We start from the raw sequence: 24,760 nt of genomic DNA on the forward strand, positions 1-24,760 counted from the left end.
CATTTAGATGATCCACTTGATTCCGCAGCCAACAGTCTTCGGCTGAGCTTTCAAGCGATTGATCTGGCTCAAAAGGGATTCCTTCCGACACATAATAAAGGCCATCTTTTAGATCATGTGTATAGCAATCTTGACAACCTAAACACCGAATCGCCTCTGCCATTACCCTGGACTGACCACTATTTAATACCCCTCACTTGGGTAACGGGGAATACCCCTCCCGTGCAAGAACCTAAAAAACATTGGGGAAGAAAGTGGTCTAAACTTTCTTCCACCAAATGGGAATCTGCGCTTGTTGAACTTAAACCTCTGAAGGCTTCTAATCCTGACACAGCCAGTAATAATTTTGACAACTGGATCCATAATTCCCTTGACTCAGTCTCACCCTTGTATTGTATAAAAAGCCAAAAAGTAGCTCCCTGGTATACTCCTAGATTAATGGACATGAAACAATCATGCCGTAAATTAGAAAGGATCTGGAGACAAGATCGCTCACAGCACAGGAAGGCAGACTATAGAGCCGCAATTAGGCTTTATAAAACCGAAATTAAGGCAACTCAAGCCCTGTTTTACGAAACAAAAATTAATTCAGCTGCAAATGGTCCTAAGGAAATGTTCTTGATAGCCAAGTCACTGATTTCCCCTCCCCCAGAGCAAGCACCATTAGATGGGGCACTTGCTCGTTGTAATAATCTAGCAACTTTTTTTTGTCAGAAGATTCAGACCATCTATTCATCTTTTGTCTCTGACAGAATTGAACCTGATGCTGCTACAATAGTGAACCCCAGCATACCGGCCCCCTGTACCCTGCAAACATTTACCCTCCTAGTCTCTGTCTCTTTAGATAAAATAATTCCCAAAGTCACCTCAGGATCCCCTAGAGACCCAGCACCGCCACAGTTCCTCACTTCGGTCATTGTTTCAATCCGTCCAGTCATTCATGATGTTCTTAACACCTCAATCATCTCGAGCACAGTTCTGACATCTTGGAAATGTGCAATGGTCAGGGCCCTCTTAAAAAATCCCAATCTAGACCAAAGCAATTTAGCTAATTTTCGCCCTATTTCCCTGTTACCCTGGATGAGCAAACTGCTCGAGAAGCACATTAACAACATCCTAGTGGATTACTTAGAATCCAATGATCTGTTATGTGCCTCCCAGACGGGATTTCGTCCCCAACATGGGACTGAGTCAGCCTTGCTGGCAGTGACCGAAGAAACAAGAACTGTGCTGGACCGGGGAGGAAAAGCAGCCATCATATTATTAGATCTCAGCGCCGCGTTCGACATGGTTAACCATGCCACTTTATTACACCAACTCAATGGCATGGGAGTGTCGGGCGCGGCTCTGACATGGCTCACCTCCTTCCTGGACGAGCGCTTCTTTTAGGTCTTTGAAGGAGAGGCTGTATCCACCAAGCAGCCACTCAGTTGTGGGGTCCCCCAGGGCTCTGCTCTGAGCCCCTCACTTTTTAATGTTTACATGAGGCCCCTAGCGGAGATAGTCCATCCATTTGGCGTTCGAATTGTCACCTATGCGGACGACACACCCAGCTTGTGGTCTCATTGAACCACGCTGAGGGGTCGTCTAGCACTCTGAGCCCTTGTTTAGAGGCAGTGGCCAGATGGATGGAACTCTCCTGCCTCAGATTAAATGGGGAAAAAACGGAAATTATGCTACTGGGCAACCCCTCACCTACCATCCTGGCCCCCGTCTGGCCTACGTGCCTAGGCCCCCCCCCCTCCTCCCAAACCACAGATAAAAAGCTTGGGAGTTTGGCTAGATAAATCACTTGACTTCACTTTCCAGGCCACCAAAACCTCATCTACCTGTTTTGGGCTGATGAGAATGCTCCGGAAAGTTCTCCCTTGCTTCCATTCCAGGCGAGGAGAATCATGGTTCAGGCCCTGATACTCTCTCGCCTGGATTGCGGTAATGCTCTTTACCTGTGAGCTCCGGTGGCCGCGATCAACAAACTTCAGGTCACCCAAAACTGTGCTGCCCGACTGCTTTTCCAAATTCCACGCTGGTAGTCGGCCAAACCCGCCCTGAGGATGCTACATTGGCTTCCTGTGGCAGCTAGGGTACAGTTTAAAGCCATGTATCTGGTCCAGAAAGCTATACGTAGAACAGGTCCAGCCATAATGTACCCTATAGCTACTCCCTACCTCCCCCTCAGAGCTCCCCGCTCCAGCTCGTTACATCTGGCCACCACTACTAAGATAAACAAAGCTTGCTGGGGTGGCCGCTCATTCTCACACAATGCTGCGAGAATATGGAATTCCCTTCCTCTTGCCCTTAGAGAGAATAACAATCTGCTGGCATTTACAAAGCTTTTAAAAACTCATTTGTTCGGAAGAGCCTGTTAGCGCCCTACCCTGTCGCCTTTCTGATTTCAGCCAAAGCGCTGCGAGGCCTCAGGGTAGATTATGCGCTATATAAATATAATTTTCATTTCATTTCATTTCACTGCCCTTGGTGGTTTCCAGGGTCTCCCAAGACACACAGGGAAGGTATGTGATCCTTGAAGACTGGTTGGAAGGCACCTGTTTAATTTGATATGTGTGTATGTCTCATCCGCACTGTCCCATCTCACAATGGAGAGCCTGAGAGAATTCATACTGACCTTGCCCCAGGGGGGATGATCATTGGGGGAGAATTCATACTGAGCTTGCCCCGGGGGATGATCATTGGGGGAGACTTCAATGACCAAGATTGACACCGTTCTAAAGGGTCATCTTGGAGGATGGGGAGAGGGTTTTCATTGACTGACTGGGGTAATGGATTGGCATATTAAGTATATGGAATCCTGGACATTGGGGCTACACACATATGTCCCGCATTGACTACCTGCTGCTCCTGGCCTCCAACCTTCTGCACACCACTGGTTCCACTATACTCCCACGGGATATTTAATCATGCCATGGTGATAGTGCATGTTGGTGCCCCTCCTGAGGGGGCTTGTTTGGTGTCTGAATGCCTGGTCCCTAATGGATGAATGCTTTTCTTCCTACCTAACTGCGGAACTCAAGGTATTTCTTGATATCAACAGGAGCGCTGTAGACTCCCCGGGCGTGCTGTGGGGAGCCTGCAAGGTCTCCATTGGGGGAACTGGCCACTCATATATTCGGGGTAAGGACCGCAAACAGTTGGCGAAGATCACAACACTCAAAACATCCATATTGTCTCAGGAATTTAGGGCATAGGGGTCTCCGACAGAACAAATGATGCATTTCCTGGAGTTAGACATGGCCTCCCTGCGTCAATTATGCCTGGAAGAGGCCTGTTATTGTTGGATGACTTCCACCAGGTGGGTCTACAAATGGGGTGGACAATTCTGGTAAACTTCTCTACTGGCTATCCACTAAAGACACCGAGTCCAGATACTTTCCAAAGTGACCAACGGGGCTGGGGTGACAGTGGAGAAGGCCACTGATATCACTATTGCGAGAGTCTGTACGTTCAATGTACCCACTTGCTGTGTGCGGACAGCACTCCCCTAGTCGTGGACATACCGTTGCCTCGACTGTTGAAGGCCGACAGGATTGACCTGGACCAGCCACTCATACTTACGGAAGTGGGCGAGGCACTTTCTGACCATAACTCAGGTAAAACCCTGGGGCCGGACGGCTTCTCAGTGGAGAACTATCATAAGCTCTGCCCAGGTATCCTTCCTGCCATCCCAGATCTGTTCACTGAACCAGTCTCTAAGGGCCCCTTTCCATCAGAGTTAGACCTAACGACGCTGGTGGTCTTGGCCCAGCCAGGCCGTCCCCCAGACAAATGCGCCTCATATTGCCTCATCTCACTCATTAATACAGAGGTCAAGCTTTATGCTATGCTGCTAGCTAATCATCTTCTGAAGGTCATGACTCAATTGGTCCATCCAGACCAATGCAGGTTTATTCCATACCGCAGCACCAGAAATAGTATTAGGAGAATCCAGCTGGCGCTGGCCCGTATCTGCTTACTTGGCAGTTCGGCGCTATTTATGCTTATTGACTTTAAGAACGTTTATGATATCCTGCACTGGTCGTTCCTGGAGGAGACTCTTCTTAAGACGGACTTCGGTCCACAATATCGGGCAGATATCAGGGTCCTGTGTACAGCCCAACAGACCCAGGTCAGGATAAACTGTGTACTGTCCCCAAAATTTCCTATTCGACGGGGCACCAGGAAGGACTGTCCCTTGTCCCCCCTCCTATTCTCTCTTGCTATCGAGCCCCAGGAGGCCTGGGTGCATTGTGATACACAGGTGTGGGGTTTCGACTGGGATTTGGAGACAGAGGGCAGGATCGCCTTATATGAGGATGATGTTCTTCTGTTTCTCTCCCACCTGCCATGAAGTCACCTGGAATAATCCATATTCTGCACACCTTTGGCTCGAGCTCTGGACTGAGGGTTAACTGAGATAAGTCTCTCTTGATCCCACTGCGGGCGACCAGCAATATGAGGCCTGGCACCCTGGGCTCCCTCTGAATCTCCGCCCTCTGATGCGTATGGTCTGAGAGGTCATGACTAGATGGGATAAAGTGCCCCTTAACCTAATGGATAGGATCGCTTTGTGCAAAATGACGATACCCCCTTGGCTGATATGCACCCTTCAAAATGTCCCTCTCCGTATTCCACAGGCATAGTTTAACACTTTGGCCTCAATGGTACTCCGGTTCCTGTTGACCAGCAAGGTCCCCCAGAGCTACCTTTGGTAAATGCGTCCATCCCACATATGACAGTGGACTCGTCATGGCTGATGTCCGTTTCTATTATTGGGCAGCCCACATCATGATGATAGTAAATGACTGGTTACATGGGGGCTGGGAGGACCCAACATATCAGGCAGAAATAGTGCTGGTAGGCGTGGAGAACATAGCTCATATTTTATATAGGGCACCATCCATGACACAACGAAGAAGTGTTTTGGGCATGGAAAACTGTGGTGTGGTGAACAGGTTGGCACCGACGACTTACACTGGAGACTTCCCCGTTGGCGGGCCACTGGTTGGCACATGTGGCTAGTCTCAAGGGTTTCCGTGGATGGGACCAGCTTGGCATTTCATGCCTGGGAAATGCATGGTACAAAGGTCATATTCACTCCTTTCGAGACCTCCAATCTGAATTCCATATCCATAAATCCCAATTCTTTCTGTACCTAGAGCTCCGACACGCTCTCTCCGACTATAGAGATGAATTTAAGGAGGTCCCAGAATACAGCCCACTTGAGGTACAGGTACTGATGGGTCCCTTGGGGAAAAGCGAGATCACACAAATCTACAAAGCTCTGGTTGTGCACTCCCCAGATCAGATGGGTCCCCTCAGAGCCCAAATGTGTAGAATGGGTTGGACTTCTGCATGAGACAGACTGGCTAGACACCTGTGTGGCACCCCACGTGCTGGCGATCTCCCCACAACTCAGACCCATTCAGTTCAAATATCTCCAACAAGCGTACCTTACACTGTATCACCTCAGTAGGGCCCGGGTGTCTCCCTCTCCTGCATGCCTTCCCTGCACAGATCGAACAGGGGATTTCTTCCACACAGTTTGGGCCTGCCCCTTTATACGGCAAAACTGGTCACACATATTCTCCATACTCTCCAAAGTGGTGGGATAGCATCTCGAGGTCAACCCTAGAATCGTTCTGTTGGGTATCCTGGAGCACATGGGGGATCCCATGGGGATAGGACACTGGTGGGACTCGTTACAGTGCTGGCTAAAAGGAACACAACCAAACGCTGGAACTTCTCCAGCACTCCTCCCATTACTGCCGGGAAGAAAGATTTGTAATTGTTCGCAACAGTGGAAGAGACTATATATACTGCACACAGATGTCCCTGCAAGTATGGAAAGGTGTGGGACAAATGGTATTTTTTTTTACGGTTTTAAGGCGCATGCCTGATCAGGGTGGTGGTGAAAGCTGTGCATTTCTGACCTATGAGATTGAACGGGGAGGTGGGTATCAGTGTGATATTTTGTTTACATTGTTCTTGTTCTGTGAAAGCAATACTTATTACGTTAAAATTCAATCAAAAATATTTCTTTAAAAAAAATGTCCAGGGAGACTATAAAAATTAATCATGCGGATATCCTCAAAAAAACTCTCTGCTCTTATAGGTAGTTGGTCCCCGCTTTTTCTTTCCTGGTGGGGTAGACTCTCCACTATCAAGATGTTGCTCCTCCCCATTGTTAACTTCTACCTCTTTATGCTCCCAGTTATCTTCCGCTTTATTTCTTTCGTACCATTAATCACTCCTTGACAAAATTTTTGTGGAACAATCGTAAACCTAGGATTTCCCTCTCCCGCCTCCAGCAACCCAAAAACGTAGGCGGCGTCAATTTCCCTAACATCAGCTGCTCTGCTCTGCTTTTACTCTGGAACAACTCTGGCCATTCTTAACTGACTCCCCCACTCCTCCCTTAACAACTTATAGTGCGCTCGAGCTCGCTCAACTCTCACCCTTTTCATTCTTACAGCCACCCATACGTCTCAACCCCCGAAATGTTTTTCTACTCCCATTTTTAATCACTCCAAAGCTCTCTCTCTCTCTCTGTTTCGTTCTTATCTCTCTCATGATGAACTTCTCTCCCAAATCCCAATATGGTACAATAAATCCTTGAAGATCAACAACAGAGCGCTCTTCTGGAAGGAGTGGATTGATAAAAAAAAATGTCCAGAAAATGAGAGTGAGAATGAAGCGAACCAATGGTAAGTAATGGGCTGGGTCCAAGGCCACTGTTAGAGAACAAAATGTCTCGATGAGCCGGCGCATGCGCTGTCTCGGTGAGACCTAAAATAAGATATACTGTTTCCTGGTAGGTGCAATTCAGAAAGAGGAGAGACATAAATTACTTGGTAATAATTTACAAATCTAAAAGTACACTCCATAAAGAGTCTTGGCCATCCCCCAAGGCTGCGTTTGCTGCACACTGGGTGTGACTGACGGAAATGGGCTCTGTATAAATTGTGCCATGTGGCAGATTCTATTCAGTAACTTGTGAAAGGCACTAAAGTGTTGGATAGGGCAAAGGATAGGGAATCCAGCCAAGATACCAAAAACCACAAAATGGGTTTAAATTATTGTCATGGTATGCTCTGGTGAAAGATTTACCCCTTTTCACCGAATTTCCAGTGTTGTGGAACTACACAGAGTACTACTCTGGGAAATAAGGATCAGAGCTGCAGGGCTGGTGGGTGTTGAGGTGCTGTGGAGTGGTTTCGCCTTTTGAGGGCAAGAATGTGGTTGGGCCTGTTGGGTAGCTTGATTGCAGTAATGTGATGGGTGAAGAGACAGGTTAGCAGATCCTTGTGCCTGGACGATGAGCATCACGTGCTCTCATGGATACCTGAGAATGCACCCCACGCCCAGGGCCGGACAGGCCTTTTTTTTATTCCACTGGGCACTTCACCGGTGAGTTGGAGCTCTTGCAGGCTGGTTTTGAAAGCTGAGCTGAAGGGCGCTCCTGGTACCTCTTTCACTTTACCCAGCTCCCGGGGGTCAACTACAGCAGGAGGGAGGGGAACCTTGAAAAAAAATAGAGAGAGAGGGGGGAACCTTGAAAAAATAGAGAGAGAGAGAGAGAGAGTAGAAAGAGCAAGAGAAAGAGGAGAGAGTAAGAATGAATGGAAAGAGAGAGGATGCACGAGGGGAGGAAAGAAGCGGGCTGGTTTGATCTTTTTTGCCAGGGCTGCTCTTGGTTCCACACACATGGAATGATTCAGGGAGGAATGAAAGCATTAACTTGCTGATGTACCCACTCTACCTGCTGACCTGGTCCCTTTGTAAATGTCCTCATGTACACGTCATCTGTTGTCTGTCTGATGATTCTGCCTTGTGCTCAAATTGTGAACAAAAATGAAGTTCACGTCAGAGTCCTTGATTTACTTCAGTACCCCTCCTCTTTCTTGGGAAGTGTTTTTTCTGGTCCCTTATTTCTTTTGGAATTCTCACGGCATCTGCTTCACTCCTGTCAAGATTAAATGAACCCCGAAGTTTAACTCCTCCTCTTCCCCCACAGGAAGAGTGCCTGCCTCCTCTTTTATGGACTTCAATTGTGAACTAAGCGATAAGGGGTGTGGATTGGTCACTCTACAGGGCAATCATGCAGTTATAATATCAAATGGGCACGCTCAACCCCCTATAGAGGTATCGCTAACCTCCCTGCTACCCAAACAATTTGAAAAGATAAGGAAGGAGCGTGAAAATTTACAGATATATGCACCCAAACATTAACAAAAGCTGGGGGTCGCGTAACTAGTTAGCATGGAGGAGTCTCGTTCGTTATCGGAATTAACCAGACAAATCGCTCCACCAACTAAGAACGGCCATGCACCACCACCCACAGAATCGAGAAAGAGCTATCAATCTGTCAATCCTTTCCGGCCCGGACAATCAATCATAACACTTGTATAGCGCGCTACTCACCCGGCAGGGTCTCAAGGCGCTTGGGGTAAGGGGTCTGCTATTGCTCGAACAGCCAGGTCTTGAGTTGTCTCCTGAAGGCGAGATGGTCCTGGGTCAGCCGAAAATGGATGGAGAGGGAGTTCCATGTCTTGGCCGCCAGGTAGGAGAAGGATCTGCCATCACCGGTGGCTCTGCGGATGCGTGGTACGGCGGCGAAGGCGAGGCTTGTCGAACGTAGCTGGCGGGTGGGCGTGTAGAAGGTCAGGCGGTCGTTGAGGTACTTGGGTGCTAGGTTGTGGAGAGAATTGTGTGCGTGGGTGAGGAGCCTGAACGTGATCCTCTTGCTGACAGGGAGCCAGTGCAGGTCCTTCAGCTGGCCGGAGATGTGACTGCGTCGGGGGATGTTCAGGATGAGACGGGCGGAGGCGTTCTGGATGCGTTGGAGTCTTTTCTGTATCTTGGCTGTGGTTCCGGGCGTAGAGGGCGTTTCCGTAGTCCAGTCGGCTGGTGACGAGTGCCTGGGTGACCGTCTTCTTGGTCTCGGTCGGGATCCAGCGGAAGATCTTGCGGAGCATGCGTAGGGTGTTGAAGCACGATGAGGAGACGGCGTTGACTTGTCTGGTCATCGAGAGGGAGGAGTCCAGGATGAAGCCAGGTTGCGTGCGTGGTCCGTTGGTTTGGGTGCGCTGCCCAGGGCTGGGGGCCACCAGGAGTCGTCCCAGGCAGAGGGTGATGATCCAAGGATGAGGACTTCCGTTTTGTCTGAGTTCAGTTTCAGGCGGCTGTTCTTCATCCACTCGGCTACTTCTTTCATCCCTTCGTGTAGGTTGGTTCTGGCGGTGGCAGGGTTGTTGGTGAGGGAGAGGATCAGCTGGGTGTCGTCGGCGTAGGAGATGATGTTGAGGTTGTGCTTGCGTGCAATGGTTGCGAGAGGTCTCATGTAGATGTTGAAGAGGGTGGGGCTGAGTGATGATCCTTGCGGTACGCCGCAGATGATTTCGGTGGCCTCGGATCGGAACGGGGGGAGGCGCACTCTCTGAGTTCTGCCGGTGAGGAATGAGATGATCCACTCCAGTGCCTTCTCTTGGATACCGATGTTGCTGAGGCGTTGAACTAGGGTGCGGTGGCAGACGGTGTCGAACGCTGCAGAGAGGTCCAGGAGGATGAGGGCCGCTGTTTCCCCGTTGTCCAGCAGGGTTCTGATGTCGTCGGTGGCTGCGATGAGGGCGGTCTCGGTGCTGTGGTTGGCTCGAAAACCAGACTGCGAGGGGTCGAGGGATCCGTTCGTCTCGAGGAAGGCTGCAAGCTGTCTGTTGACGGTCTTCTCGATGACTTTGGCAGGGAAAGGGAGGAGCGAGATGGGGCGAAAGTTCTTGAGGTCAGTGGGGTCCGCTGTTGGTTTCTTCAGTAGGGCGCTGAGCTCGGTGTGCTTCCAGCTCTCCGGGAAGGTGGCGGTGTTGAAGGAGGCGTTGATGATGTCCCGCAGTTGGGGGCTATGATTGAGTCGGCCTTGTTGAAGACGTGGTGGGGGCATGGGTCGGTCGGAGATCCGGAGTGGATGGTGTTCATCGTGCGGGCTGTGTCTTCGGTGGTCACCGTGGTCCAGGTGCTGAGGGTGGTGGTGGAGGGCGTTGGTTCGACGGTTGGGTGCGTTGATGGTGTGCGGAAGCTGTTGTGGATGTCGGCGATCTTGCGGTGGAAGAACGAGGCGAGAGAGTCGCAGAGGCCTTCTGAAGGAGTGATATCGTTGTTGCCGGTGCTGGGGTTGGAGAACTCCTTGACGATGTTGAAGAGTTCCTTGCTGTCGTGGGTGTTGTTGTCCAGTCGTTCCTTCAGTGATTTTTCTTGGTGGTGCGGATAAGCTGGTGGTGCTTGTGGGTGGCGAGTTTGAGGGCGGTCATGTTGTCTGTGGTCTGGTCTAGGAGCCAGGCTTTCTCGAGGGTGCGGCAGTTCTTCTTGGAGTCCTTGAGTTCGTCGGTGAACCAGGAGGCTTTCTTGCTTCTGGGTCTGCTGGTAGGGTTCTTAAGTGGTGCAAGGTCGTCAGCGCAGTCGGACAGCCACTTCGTAAGGTTGCGTGCTGCTTCGGTGGGGTCCGTTGTGCTGGCGGGTGGGTTCTGACTGAGGGAGGTGGTGAGCTGTTCGGCGGTGATCTTGCTCCAGCTCCTGTGGGGAACCTGTTGCGGGTGGTGGTGGGTCGTGGTTCTTCTGAAGCTGAAGTGGACGCAGCTGTGGTCGGTCCAGTGAAGTCCTGTGGAGTGGCTGAAGGTGATGTGCTTGCTGGATGAGAAGACTGGATCAAGCATGTGGCCGGCGTAGTGGGTGGGGGTGTTGACCAGTTGCTTGAGACCGAGGTTGGCGAGGTTGTCCAGCAGGGTGGTGGTGTTGCGGTCGTTGTTGTTCTCCAGGTGGAAGTTGAGGTCCCCGAGGAGGATGTAGTCGGCGGAGGGGAGGGCGTGTGGGCTGATGAAGTCGGCGATGTCTTCGCTGAATTGTGTGCGGGGTCCTGGGGGTCTGTAGATGAGGGTGCCTCTGAGGGTGGTCTTCGGGTCGGTGTGGATCTGGAAGTGAAGGTGTTCGGCCGGCGAGAGGGCGTCGTCGGAGTTGGTCGTGATGCGGATGGTGTTCTTGTGGACGATGGCGATGCCTCCTCCAGTCTGGTTGACGCGGTCCTTCCGGGTGATCTTGTATCCGTCCGTAATGGCGATGGCGATGTCGGGCGCTGAGGAGGCGTTCATCCAGGTTTCTGTCAGGAAGGCGACGTCTGGAGGTGTGGTGTCGAGGAGGTTCCAGAGTTCCACGGCGTGTCTGTGGATGGAGCGGGTGTTGAGCAGGATGCACTTCAGGTGGTTACTGCTGGTGCTCGTCTTGGCGGGTGCGGTGCAGGTCCGGATGCAGGAGAAGTTGCAGGCTCGGCAGCAGAAGGGTCCGTGGGAACGTCTCGGGGTGGCTCGGTAGCATCCGGAGGTTCGGCCGTGGTTGAGTGCATTGAGTGTAGGGGTGTCGTAGGACCGGCGCATGGGTTGGCAGCCTCGGGGGTCAGGGGTCCTGGCGCTGGGCGCGGTCCAGGCGTGGATGGGCGCAGACGGGCTTGCCTTTGGCGCGCCTTCGGCGCACAATCGGCGCGCCCGCTGCGCGTTCGCGTGGGCGTCATAAGAGAGGAGCCGGGAGGGAGGAGCAGCTGGGTGGCGGGAGCGGGGTGGCGAATGGGCAGGAGGGGGGCGGGGCCGCAGGCAGTCAGCGGCGGGAAAAGGAGGACAGAGGGCGGCTCAGCGGCGGCTGGGTCGTCCGGGGACCTAGAAAAACGGAGGAAAAGGGAAAATACAACGGAGGGCAAAGCACAATGCAGGCAAGCAAAACGAGAAAAACAGAGGCAATGAGAAAATATACACGAGGGTAACAGGCAATGCAGGCAAGCAAAACGGCAAATACAGAGGCAAAAGTAAATAACCACGAGGGTCAGAACCCAATGCAGGTAAGCAGAACGGGTCAAAAGCAGTGGTGTGTGGGGGCGACCTCGCCTGGTTACAGGCTCGGCGGTCGCAGTATCATAGGGATACTGCCCTTCATTATAGGGATACTACCCTTCTTCAGCGGGATACTGCCCTTCTCCATAGGGATACTGCCCTTCTTCATAGGTATACTGCCCTTCTTCATAGGGATACTGCCCTTAATCATAGGGATATTGCACTTCTTCATAGGGATATTGCCCTTCATCATAGGGATACTGCCCTTCTTCAGCGGGATACTGCCCTTCATCATAGGGATACTGCCCTTCTTCAGCGGGATACTGCCCTTCATCATAGGGATACTGCCCTTCTTCGTAGGGATATTGCACTTCTTCATAGGGATACTGCCCTTCTTCAGCGGGATACTGCCCTTCATCATAGGGATACTGCCCTTCTTCAGCGGGATACTGCCCTTCATCATAGGGATACTGCCCTTCTTCGTAGGGATACTGCCCATCATCATAGGAATATTGCACTTCTTCAAAGGGATATTGCACTTCTTCATAGGGATACTACCCTTCATCATAGGGATTCTGCCCTTCAACAGAGGAATACTGCCCTTCATTATAAAAATATTGTCCTTCATCATAGGGATACTGCCCTTCATCACAGGGATACTTCCCTCCGTTTTCTGCCTACAGAATATTGAATTAATCAAGCATAAACCTGGGTCAAAGTGAGTATTTTACTGACATAAACCCGGAGAATGAGTACATCAGCAATGCAGACGAAGAGTGGGCAATGCATATGGACAGTTCACCCAGGCATTCAGAAATAACACAAACATATCTGCTAAAGTCGGCAACGGATGCCGCAATTCCACTGAGCAGGCACCAACACCTGTGTATCGCCTGCTGGTTCCAAAGTACAAAACGGAACCAGGAGAGGCAAAGTTACCATCAAAGGGAAAACAAAAGGGCTGAGACCATAGGAACCAATTGGCACATTAGATTGTAAAACTGGGACAGATTCAAAGCCTCCCTGTGCCGTGTTGAACTTGGACCGCTTAGAAGGGGAAGTTCACCTGGCGTTTAGTGGTTAAGAGGTTTGAACATTCCCCGCTGATGTATCTGTAAGTGCTCGCTGCACTCTTGATACTTCAAGAGATCATCTAACAGTGCCCTTTTAAGGCAGCCATTTTGAGGATAGATGTTACTGGAAGCAACGATGCGCTCCGGGAGCTGTTGAAATGTCAGACATGTTGGAGTGTAATTAATGTGGTGTTGTATCCTGTGTCTGAGCTGGTTGACAAGAACCTTGGTAACCCTGTGTTCTCCCTTTCTTGGTTTCCAGGGGACACAGTTGAGATGATAAAGTGTTCCTTGGACCCTTGACTCCTCAGGACAGCTTGGTAATTAATCTTTGCTCTGGTAAGTGTCTTTTCGCTTTCTACTCTTCTCGTCTTGCTACACATTTAACTGCAGGTTTACAGATACTCTTTGCCTCGAATGACCTCGGATCTTTTGATGTGACCTGTGCCTGCCGAACTATTTTCATCATTCCTGGATGTGAAATGTTTTTATTTTAAAAGATTGACTTTGAAACGATTCTCTACAGGGGACTATATTGTAATTGTAATTGTGTTTATATAGCGCTTACTACCCCTGACGAGTCGTCAAAGAGCTTATCAGTGAGTGGCAGGCTACTCCTGAACCCAAAAGGATTAGTGGTGTATTAGTTTAGGGAAATATGAGTTCATTTGAGCGCTGGACATGTGAGTCTGTTAGCTGGATTAAATAGGATAATGGAGGGGTTGAAGAGGAAAGAGTCTCAAAAGCAGGGGCGTAGCTAGAGCTTCTGGCGCCTAGGGCCATCCCTCAGATTGCCACCCATGACCGATAGCGGGAGGGGGAGAGGGGGGCTTGGGAAAAAAGGACATATTTGCTCCGAAGCCCCAAATGAAGTCAACCGTGTAGCTTGGCTCTATCACGCCAAAAACCTCCAGCTTGTTATTGATATATAGAAGTTCGTTTCTCACTAGGCCTAGTGACTTAGCGAAATCCTACACTGCTTTTGTGTTCCGACATTCTTGGCATGTTTTACGTCATAATGTTTGACATACTCCATTACTCCACCCCGTTATCATGTATTTTTAACCTCATTCCTCATCACCACATTCAGTACCTTCCAGCCTGGGTTGCGATCCCTAGCTATGTGCGTGCCCATCCATTTCTGGTGCTTTCCAGCCGTTTTAAGATCTTCTTATAGTTTAATGTTGCTCAAATGGGTGTAATTTATTATTTTTATACGTTTCCATCATCTTCATTGCTTGATTTTGCTCACGCGGAAGTGTCACTCACAGTTGTTGAAATGTCACTCATAATACACTGAAACTCTAAAAATGTCACACACAGCAATCTGAAACCTAGGCAGCTATGCATAATGATGCTATTTATTTCAGAAGACATATTGAACAGTTTAATAAAAATCAATTAGTTGATTACAGCACTGCTCACAGCGCCACCAGCTATATTAACCTGAGGCTGAAAGTAAGTTGCATGGCTAGTCTAAGTAATTACATTACAATACAATGAGGCATGATGGGGGCTCAAGCCTCAGGAGAAGAGGCTGACTGAGGAACACATAGGCTAGATATCTATGCTGTATTATTTCAAAAAGACAATTCGAGACACTGAGCAGTAATAATCCTAAAGCTAAACGTAAGATCCATTCCCAGCCAGACTGCCTCTTTGCATCCGGCTGTATCCCTAGCTGGGAATAACCCCCACAATCATGCTCTACGCTACAACATGTAGGAATCACACATCACCCTTATTAGCAGGCAGTATATTTTAAGTGTGTGTGGTCCAGAGAGGCACAAACGCAGGATTTTAAACGTACCACTGTGGTTGGTTTTATTAAAAAGAATGTATTTCTACCCCACCTAACGCTGTTAGCAACATTGGGATAATGAAAACCTGGGGGGGGAGAATTAATTTCTAACCTATACCATGCAGTTTAGATGCAGCTCATTGATTGTGTTTCATATGTATATATGTTATATTAGGATTGAAACATAAACTTCAAATAACAAAAGGATCTCTGTGACAAGAGCAGTAACCCTCTGAGCTTGCCACATAAAATGCAGTGTAGTGATCTGTCTGGCACTTGTTCTGTGCAGCAGGCACATTGACCATCTGCACTACTTGATGATGGGTGAAACTGCCACTAGACAAAACGCGTATCTGGCTTTAGCAGGAATATTATTTCCCAGAGTTATCTTGACATTTAAATTGCTTCCTGAGCAAAGAGAAAGGAGAACATGAACCATGGTGCTTCTGACTTGCAGATGGAGCTCGAAAAGAAAAGTAAGCGGTCCAGCACTGCATCGCTTACTGTAATATACAAAGCACACAGACTTCTCCACTGCCTGATGTAAAAGTAAAATGGAATACAGTCATGAGAGGGAAACCTGGCGCACGCTATGTGCACCGGGCACCTGCACCACAACAGCAGAAACAAACAATACTGTTGATATTTAAAGAAAAGCCAAACCATTGCTACCTTGGCTGTTGAAGCAACAAAAACTATAGGGAAAAGGAGGGCGGCCCTGCGCTTGTCGACGAGGGAAGCCTGCAGCAATCTTCGCAGAAAGTGCAAAGTTTAACAACTTTGAGCGGCCTGATGCCCAGGGCTGCCCTGAAATGTCCTGGTGTTGAGGTTAGTGGGCACAGTGAAGCTCGGCTGGAGGCAGCATTTCCTGGGGGCCCAAGTTTGTTGGAACTTGGCAGGATACTGAAAACGCATCTGCAGCATGCGCTGACTCCAGACCCTGCAGCGTAGCGAGATAGTCTGCCACATGCACACTCAGACGGCAGGCAAAAAATATGCATCCTCGGGTAGAAGGCCTCAGACACACATTTTCCCACACTTCAATGCATGTCGCAAATCACTGCACCTTCTCACCCCCGGGGATACGTCGCCGCTGCGGCACCCGTGTGTTCACATCACAGCAGCCAGACAGGACAGTCCAGATCCAGAGCCGCTGCACCACCAGCCGGGAGTGCGGCTCTTACGTAGGCTGGATTGCAGGGCTAGTAATTTGCCACGATCTTCCAGGCGCTCAGCCGCACACAGGCACTGACGCCAGATCCCTGGGGCCCTACTACCTAGGGTGACCAACCGTCCGCAAATTTCACGGACAGTCCATAATTTCGGCCGTCTGTCCGTTGTCCGTGAAGGATTCTTTAACGGACGCCATTTGTCCGTCATTTTAACAGGGCACCGGTTGCCCCACCCTAAAGCCAGCACAGCTTGCACCCACCTCCCTTCTTCACTCCTATGCAGCACCAAAGCTCCTCAGATACTCAGCAGCATTGGAGAGGCACAGCGAGATGGCAACCCTCACACCTCCAGCCCTTGATGACCTGTTAAGAGGTGCTTCGAAGGTGACTGATAGGGAGGGGCTGCAGGTTCAGGAGCAGCGCATCTATTCAGATGCAAACAGCCCTGGATGTGTCATGTCTCTGCTATTTAGAGGGGGGCTCACACATTCCATTTCTACCCAGGGCCCCAAACCTCCTAGACTCGGCCAGATTACACCCCTGATTACACCGAGGCAGCACGTGGTTCTCTTCACAGAGCGTAATTACTGTCACTAAATTGTAAGCAAACCTCGGTTCTTCAAACATGCAGTCTATAATGTAATACAATAAAGAAATGGCACAATCGCACCCACACTGATTAACAAAGTATGGAGGAAAATCAGTTCAATCAGTTCTCTTAGAGTATCTCCTGTAAGTACTGTACATCACAGTGGGGGATGGCATTTTGGACAGAGAGCCTGTCTTCTCGTTGTCTTGTGCAGGAGGGGGCGAGGAGCCCAAGATGATACAAGAATACTGCATGCCCACCCCTGTGTCCACCCTGGTGGATCCTGTTCCCTCTCCTGTGATGGCTCCTGTCCCCCCAGATGGTGGCTCCAGTCCACTCCCACCTGTGATGGCTCTTGTCCCCCCCTGTGGTGGATCCTGTCTCCGCCCTGGGTGGCTTCTGTCCCAGTCCTGGAACGGCCCCTACAGCGAGGGTGAAGTTCTTGATGGGCCTCTTCTCAAAAGGGCTCAGCTCAAAATTAATATGGAAAGGTGGGTGAGTAAGTAAGTGAAGGGATGGGTGAATGGCTGGATGAATTAGTGAAAGGGTGAATGGATGAATGAAAGATTGAATAAATGGATAATGAGAGAGGATGGATGGATTGATGAGTGAGGGGAAGGATGGAGAGAAAATGTAAATAGCTGGATGTATGGGTGGAAGGGTAGCTGGATGATGGATGAGGGGAAAGATGGATGAGGGGAAGGATGATGGATGAGGAGATGGATGGATGGATGGATGGAGGGGAAGGATGGATGGATGGATGAGGGGAAGGACGGATGGATGGATGGATGGAGGGGAAGGATGGATGAATGAGGAGAAGGATGGATGGATGGATGGATGAGGGGGAAGGATAAATGGATGGGATGGATGGATGGGCGAGGGGAAGGATGGATGATGGATGAAAGGAAGGATGGATGAGGGGAAGGATGGATGAATGAGGGGAAGGATGGATGGATGAAGGGAAGGATGGATGGATGAGGGGATGGATTGATGAGGGGATGGATAGAGGGGAAGGATGGATGGATGGGTGAGTGGATGAAAGGATGGATGAATGAATGAGGGGATGGATAGAGGGGAAGGATGGATGGATGGGTGGGTGGGTGAAAGGATGGATGGATGGATGATGAGGGGAAGGATGGATGATGAGGGGAAGGATGGATGGATGATGAGGGGAAGGATGGATGGATGGATGATGAGGGGTGGGTGAAAGGATGGATGATGAGGGGAAGGGTGGATGAATGATGAGGGGAAGGACGGATGGATGGATGGATGATGGGTAGGTGAAAGGATAGATGGATGGAGAGTGGGTGGGTGAAAGGATGGATGGATGGATGATGAGGGAAAAGGATGGATGGATGATGAGGGGAAGGATGGATTGATGATGAGGAACAAGGATGGATGGATGATGAGGGGGTGGGTGGATAGTGGGTGGGTGAAAGGATGGATCAGTGGATTGGATGGTGGGTGGGTGAAAGGGTGGATGAGTGGGTGGGTGGATGGTGGGTGGGTGGATGGTTGGGTGGAAGATGGGTGGGTAGGTGGATGAGTGAAATGATGGATGGATTGATGGATTGATAAGTGCAAGGGTGAATGAATGGACGTATGAGTGAAAGGGTGGATGTAAGGATGGATGAGTGAGTGAAAGGGAGGGTAGATGGACAAAAGGATGAATAGATGTGTAAAGGAGTGAAATGATAGATGGATGAGTGATAGGGTCAATGGATGGATTCATGAGTGGATGAGTAGATGGATGGATGGGTGGATGGATGGATGGATGGATGGAAGGAAGGATGGCTAAGGGTCGATGGAGAGAGAAAGAGAGGATGGATGGATGACTAAAAGAGTGGATGGGTGGAATGATTAGTAAGTGAAAGGATGGCTGGATTGGTGAAAGGGTAAATGGCTGAATGGATGAGTGAATGGATGGATGGGATGAAGAGTGGATGGATAAGTGTACAGATGGATAGGGTGAAAGGGTGGTTGGATGGATGGATGGATAATGGAGGATGAGTAAAAGGATGGATGAGGGGATGGATGATGGGATGGATGAGTGAAATGATGGAAGGATGCATGATGGATAGGGTTGCAAATGGTTGAATATGTTTGGAAATGGCTGGGCTTACTTATATACTATTGCGCGACCTCTGATGTGTCTGTAAAACGTACCTATTGTCCTGAAGTTTTGTCCTGAATTTTGACCTCCTGTCCTGAATTTGTGTCCTGAATTTTGACCCTTTGTCCTGAATTTTTACACTCACCGTCCTGAATTTGCACCAATGCCAGTTGGTCACCCTAACTACGGCATGTCCCTTAGCCTCACTCACCTCACTGGCTAGGCAGCGGCACTGCCTCCGCACCCGCTCCGGATCTCCCACCCCAGAGCAGGATGCCTCACCAGGGTCTGCAGCCATCCGCTTCCATCTCGCTGGCCCCATCATCGCAATGAACAAACAGTTAGGCCTCCCGGCCTCGGCAACTCGATCACTGGCTGCAGAGGGGCAACGCCGCCGTCTCAGCCACACCCAGCCAGCCAATCCACTGTTTTCCGCCTGAAACGCATTACGTGGGGGACGCAGGGGACTGCGCCCGTCTCGCGTTTTTTGCACAAGTCACAGCCGCAAGCGTGTGGGGGGGGTGCACTGTACATCGCTCACTGTAGGGGCACTAATGACCCATGACGGCGGCCTTTATAATTTATTTGGGGACACTGACAGTCTGTCAGTGTCCCCAAATAAATTATAAAGGCCGCCGTCATGGGTCATTAGTGCCACATGGTATTTGGGAGATCATAGGGATAAGATGAAGTTTGGGATGAGTAAAGGAAAGATGGAGGAGGGAAGAGTCTCTAGAAATCGATTAGGGAGATCATAGTAATTCAATGAGGTTTGGGGTGAGCCAAGGCGGGATAGAGGAGGGAAGAGCCTAGAACGTGTTATTTTAGAGATCATAGTAGTAGAATGAGGACTAGGATGATTCAGAGAGTAGAGGTAGAGGATATATTGGTGAATATATGGGTAGTCATGTCCTTAACTTTACAGACAAAAACGCTGATCAATTTCCTGGTCTAATTGTTACACTATGCAAAGCTGTGTGAAGGAGGTACACATCTCTTGAAATAGTGACAGGGAAAGCAAAAGAAAATGCAGTTCTTATAGCACTTATGAGTGGCTTCATGCAAACAAATTAACAAAATTAACTATATTCATTCAAAGCGAATATATCAACACAGTAAATTCAAGAAATACAAAAACGGGTGCATCCTTTAAAAATACAAATTTCTGTAGAAAATTCTGTTTATGAATAAGGGTACACAATACAACTCACATAAATACAAAAGTGACTGACATAGATTATCTTCACAGCAATTATTTTCTCATGAATACTTTTGTTATATCTCATTTCAAATATTTTCAAATGAGGACATCATTGAGTATACAACCTCTTGACTGAACGCTGCAGAAGGCAACGCGTGCAATAAGTGCTATCGCACTCATAAATATGCCAGCACATTTGGATTCCATTTTCACTTAGTGTTTTCACGTGTTGCTTTCACACCAGAAGAAAATATTGAACTTAGACGTCACTCAAAGTAAAAACATTTCAAAGCAAAAAGAAAATTACCGTGCCAATGATTAAACACAATGTGCTGCTTGTACTTTATTTTTAAAAAGGTAATGGTTTCTTGTTTCAGTGAGAGATGCATATAAATAGAAGCCGCCCACACTTACAAGTTCACGTGTAAACTGACAACCTGGCAGTAACATAATCCTGCTTATGTTGAATGGTTTTCTTAGATGAAAGGATGGTTCCAGCCCCCTTCCCTTGACTCCCAGGCAGTTGTCTGTGGTGCCAGGTGACAGGGCCAGCTCTGCGCCCTCACAGGAGCTCATACTTTCGTTCTGAGGTACCATTCCACACCAGAGCCCCCATGCCTCTTAGCAGCAGCTCATTAGAATGGACTTCGCTCTCTCTTGTTTGACTGTCTGCTGCAGAGTGCATTGGAGGAGGTCAAGTGGCAAGGTGGAATAGCTAAGAAAAACCAAAGGTGGTGATGGACGGAGCGTTGACATTAGAAACACTCACCGCCAGTCAACTGATCTGGGTTTAATCCATCACCATTCTTTAGCTCACTCCGCCACCCCAGTTCAGACATGGCCATATGCAAATCAGTCTGACCCTGTGCCTCAGGGGAACAGTCCTGTAGATAAGAACAGGAGTGTGACCCATAAACCAATCGGGATTGGGGTTCAAAGGTACAAAGGAATAACAGTATCCCAACAGGTATGAATGGAAAGGCAATTTATATTGCATGCACAATGCATTACAACGGTCAGAAAAAGGAGACACTTATTCACAGGGATTGAAAGTCAAAAAATGATCTTTAGTTTCTTGATATTTAAGTCATAGAAGGACAAATTCATGCCACAAAGATTATATACAGCACACAATTAGAGGATTCAATTGACAACCGATAAAACTTGGTGCTCAATATATACAAGTGATAAGTGGCCACGCAAGTGAAAAAGGTGAACAGCGTTAAACGGCGCAGGGTGAGCAAGGTGAAATATATACAGTGACTAGCTCAACATGTGACAAGGAATCAGTGACTTTATGTTGCACAATTCGCAATTTTTAATTGGAGTCACAGCAGGATGCGCCTATAATTTGCGCTGTGGAGTCGACGGCGTTTCGGTCCTTAACGAATGTGGACCATCTTCAGGACTGGGTTGTCTCGTTTGGGGTGCTGTCGGGAGAGAGGGAAAAGGGTTAGGGTCCTAGGGGGGTCATAGCTCAAGAATGACAGGGGGACAGGAGGAATTGGGGGGTGGGTGGAAGGGAGTCGCTGGGGCAGAGGAAATTAACCTTAAGTCACCGCGGGGATCGGCAGTCAATGACATTGGTATGTATAGGGCCATTTTGTAATTACACTCCGCCCACTAGATAGTCTAGAGAAGTGGTAAGACTTATACAGGGCTATCCAGCCCTTAGGTCTACCCGTGGACGTGAAGGGCGCGTCATGCTGGTTAGTGGGACGGATATAGAGTCACACTTGGGAAGGAGTCCAGTTTGACAGGAAGGGGAGTTAGTAAAGAGCACCCACCCGCACACGTGTGGAAAAGGAGCACTGAAGACCGAAGTTCGGTCTTACCTGTAGACGGGTAGAAATTTGGCCCTGATCCAAGGATCCGGCGGGGAGTCGTCTTTGCATCTAGGTTCTATGAGGGGAAAGGACCGGCCATTATATAAGCCCAACCCCACTGTGGTCACGAAAGGCAGTTCTAAATGATATGTGAATTACCTGAATCTTCTAGATGGACCGGTAAAACATCACTTCGTAAGCGCGGTAATTAATGGAGCAGGGAACCTAAAACCGAAGAAATCCGTCAGGGCCCGTGATGTGCAAGATTGAAGAAAGAAATTCAGAACAGGGCTGGTGTCAGCTTACCTGAAAAATTGCAGGAGCTGATCGCGTAATGAATACGGGTCGGCGAGCCAGCCAAGGGTCAGGAAGCCAACGAGCAGCGTGTGTATCGCGAGCGACATCAAACGCTGACTGCAAGGGGGAAACTACTGGGGGGAGTGACTGCGTGACAGAAGGGGGAGGGATCGACGGTCAGTGGGCATGAGTGGGCGTGGCTGGGAAGGACCCTATCTCGATAGAATGGAGCAATTTAAAGGGACAGAAAGGAGTAAATACTCGAGCCCACTGAGTAGATCAGGAGAATCAGGAGAATCCGAGGTATCAACAAAAATTTCATTGGGGACGATTCCGAAATAATCAAAGAATTACTTTCTCTGATTCCTCCAACACCTCTGGGGAGGACACCGATCCGGGCCAGGGCCCAAGTACATCTGGGAGTAACAACAGACCCCAGCCACTACTACCAAGTGTTTTTTTAGCCAGAGGCCGGGGACGCGGCCAACCTCCACCTCAAAACCGCCCCACAAGAAACCGACAATACCAACCAACATTTGCAGGGGATCGCCAAACGCGCAATCGCTATTACCAATGGGGGCCCCCACAGTAAACAGCATTGGCCCAGAAGGGACTGCCGATCTTTCTATACCCATTTTCAACTTATCAGATCACTGCCTCAGTCAAGAAGAAACTTCTCTGCTTTCCAGAGGCCTGACATTTGTACCCACCGAACGTACAGATTTCCTGGAATTACAAAATTTCGATGACAACAGCAGAAACCACCCAAGGATTTAATTATGAAAGAGGGAGAACCACAAGTCCCAGAAAGCTGAGAGAACTATCAGACCCACCAGAGGGCGATAAAACACGTGATTTGTACTCTCTCTTTTTGTCTGCTTAATCATCTGCATAATGGCCCGTGAACAAGGAGCAGACCAGCTCCGAAACGCGTAGGGCAACTATTATAATTGGACAGGTTTGGCCGGTTCGTCCAAAATAAAGAATGCTGCAACTACTGGCGGATTTCGACTGCCTCTGAGTGCGTCCTTGCAGGGGAACACCTGTTGTGAGTGATATATAAATATATATATATGTGTGCGCCGCTGGAACGTCACTTTTTTGTGGAGGCGTAATGTGCCCCTTGCGTATTTATAAGGCTATGTAAAGCCATGTACTCGGCTTTTCATGGTCTTATAAATATATGCCCCATTCCTGCAGAAAACTGCGTGACAAGAGCGTTCCAAGGGTGTTGGTGGGGGCGTTCCCAGCAACATCCATGGTTTTTTGACATTTTCCCAGATTTACGAGAAATTGCAAGTCTCAGTTTTTTGACCCCACAAATATCACTAACAATTGTATGTCATATGTTTAATACTCCGTCCAAAATCCAAAGATTGAATGAACATACAGTCTGCACAATTATCATGACACTGACTGGCTGCAAGGAGGTCAGTTTTAGTGCTCTTAATCCATTCCATTTTGCAAGTGATAAATTCAGAAAAGTGCCAAGCTAATTTTGTTGGGTTTCCCTGTCTAATAAACACAAAACTTCAAACTGAAAATTTTTCATTTTCAAACATAAGCCAGACCCTCTGCTTTGTCAAAATGATGCCACCCGACAATAACTTCTAGTATTTAGTTAGTCCTGCTGCTCAGAATCACCATTATTTATTCTAGAGGGAACCATCCTTTACCCCACACTCAGAACAACGACCAGCCTTTACAATGAAGTCACTAACCCGAATGCGATGCTACCACGTGTTACTTTACCGCGCAAGTTGTTACAAGGACTTGCTGCTGTAGAGGAAGCATCGTTGGACTGGTTTTGGATTTTTTAGTCCATCACCTTCTCTACTGTTGTGCAGACTGGAGTTGAAATAGTAATTTATACTATTCCAAAGTTCAGCGCCCCCTAATGTAAAACTATTGTAACGATCTGCATAGTAAAGTAACGCGTGACAAGGTCGCAGTCGAGGTAATGACTACGTTGAAAAAGGTATTTGGTATAAACCCATGTGGGGTTCCATCATACAACCCAACAAAAGTTGCTGTGCTGCGTTGAATCAAAGGGAGATAGCAGAAAAGCGCCATATATACTAAGATATGAGGATGTTTCTCTTGACTGCCTCGAGGAGCAATACTTTATTGGCTATGATCCTTGTCTATCTTTTTATTAGATAGGGATTTGAGTCACAAACCATAGGTGGGTGCATGGAAATGCCCCTGTACCACTTATGTTACGTCTCATTAAGGTAAAATAGTGCATAGACATACTTTGTGTTACTTTGGGGCTACTTTCCAGTGCAAAACACTTTAACTCTGAAAAGTAAATCCCAAAATCCACACTTTGCTTCTGTTTGCATCACTCATGTGAGGCAAACCCGGTGCAAAGTGTCGACAAATTTGGCCCCTTGTACTTAAGCACTTCTCCAGGTGAATTCTAGAAATGGAAAAGGCTAATTTTTAATACATTACACTTATTCTGTGGTAACCCTACAAGCAATACAATTTGCTTTTAAGTGCAGTGCTTTTTATTAATTTCCTTTTTATTGCATAATACAGGAATAAGTTTGACCATGAGCGGGAAGTGTTCAGATCACAAGCCTCCAAGGGGAGGAAAAGAAAGAAGAATGATTATGCGTTCAAAGAAAAATGGCTCAATTAACATTCATCTTTACGTCGAGCCTATAGTCAGTGCATGCGCTGCTCTACGAGGCATGCTGTAATCCCCTTGGGAGGTTTGAACACACCTCCGCTTTTTGATTGGTTGCTTAGTCTGCCTTTACAAATTCTCTTGCTTTGGTTGGTGAGCAGTCAATGTTTGTTCTGCCTTGTGGCTGTTTAT

At 48.7% G+C, this 24,760-nt stretch overlaps 1 long non-coding RNA gene across 1 annotated transcript in view; it reads left to right on the forward strand.

Annotated features, from left to right (window-relative positions):
• Positions 1 to 24,546, forward strand: part of LOC144753917 (uncharacterized) — a 53,458-nt gene extending 28,912 nt beyond the window's left edge. The window contains exons 2-3 of the long non-coding RNA XR_013594600.1: positions 13,197 to 13,273; positions 24,478 to 24,546. This is a non-coding gene — a long non-coding RNA (uncharacterized LOC144753917). The remainder of the gene's footprint in view (positions 1 to 13,196; positions 13,274 to 24,477) is intronic.
• The last annotated feature ends 214 nt before the right edge of the window (positions 24,547 to 24,760 follow it).

The sequence above is a fragment of the Lissotriton helveticus genome, chromosome 5_1, assembly GCF_964261635.1.
Source record: "Lissotriton helveticus chromosome 5_1, aLisHel1.1, whole genome shotgun sequence".
NCBI lineage: Eukaryota > Metazoa > Chordata > Amphibia > Caudata > Salamandridae > Lissotriton > Lissotriton helveticus.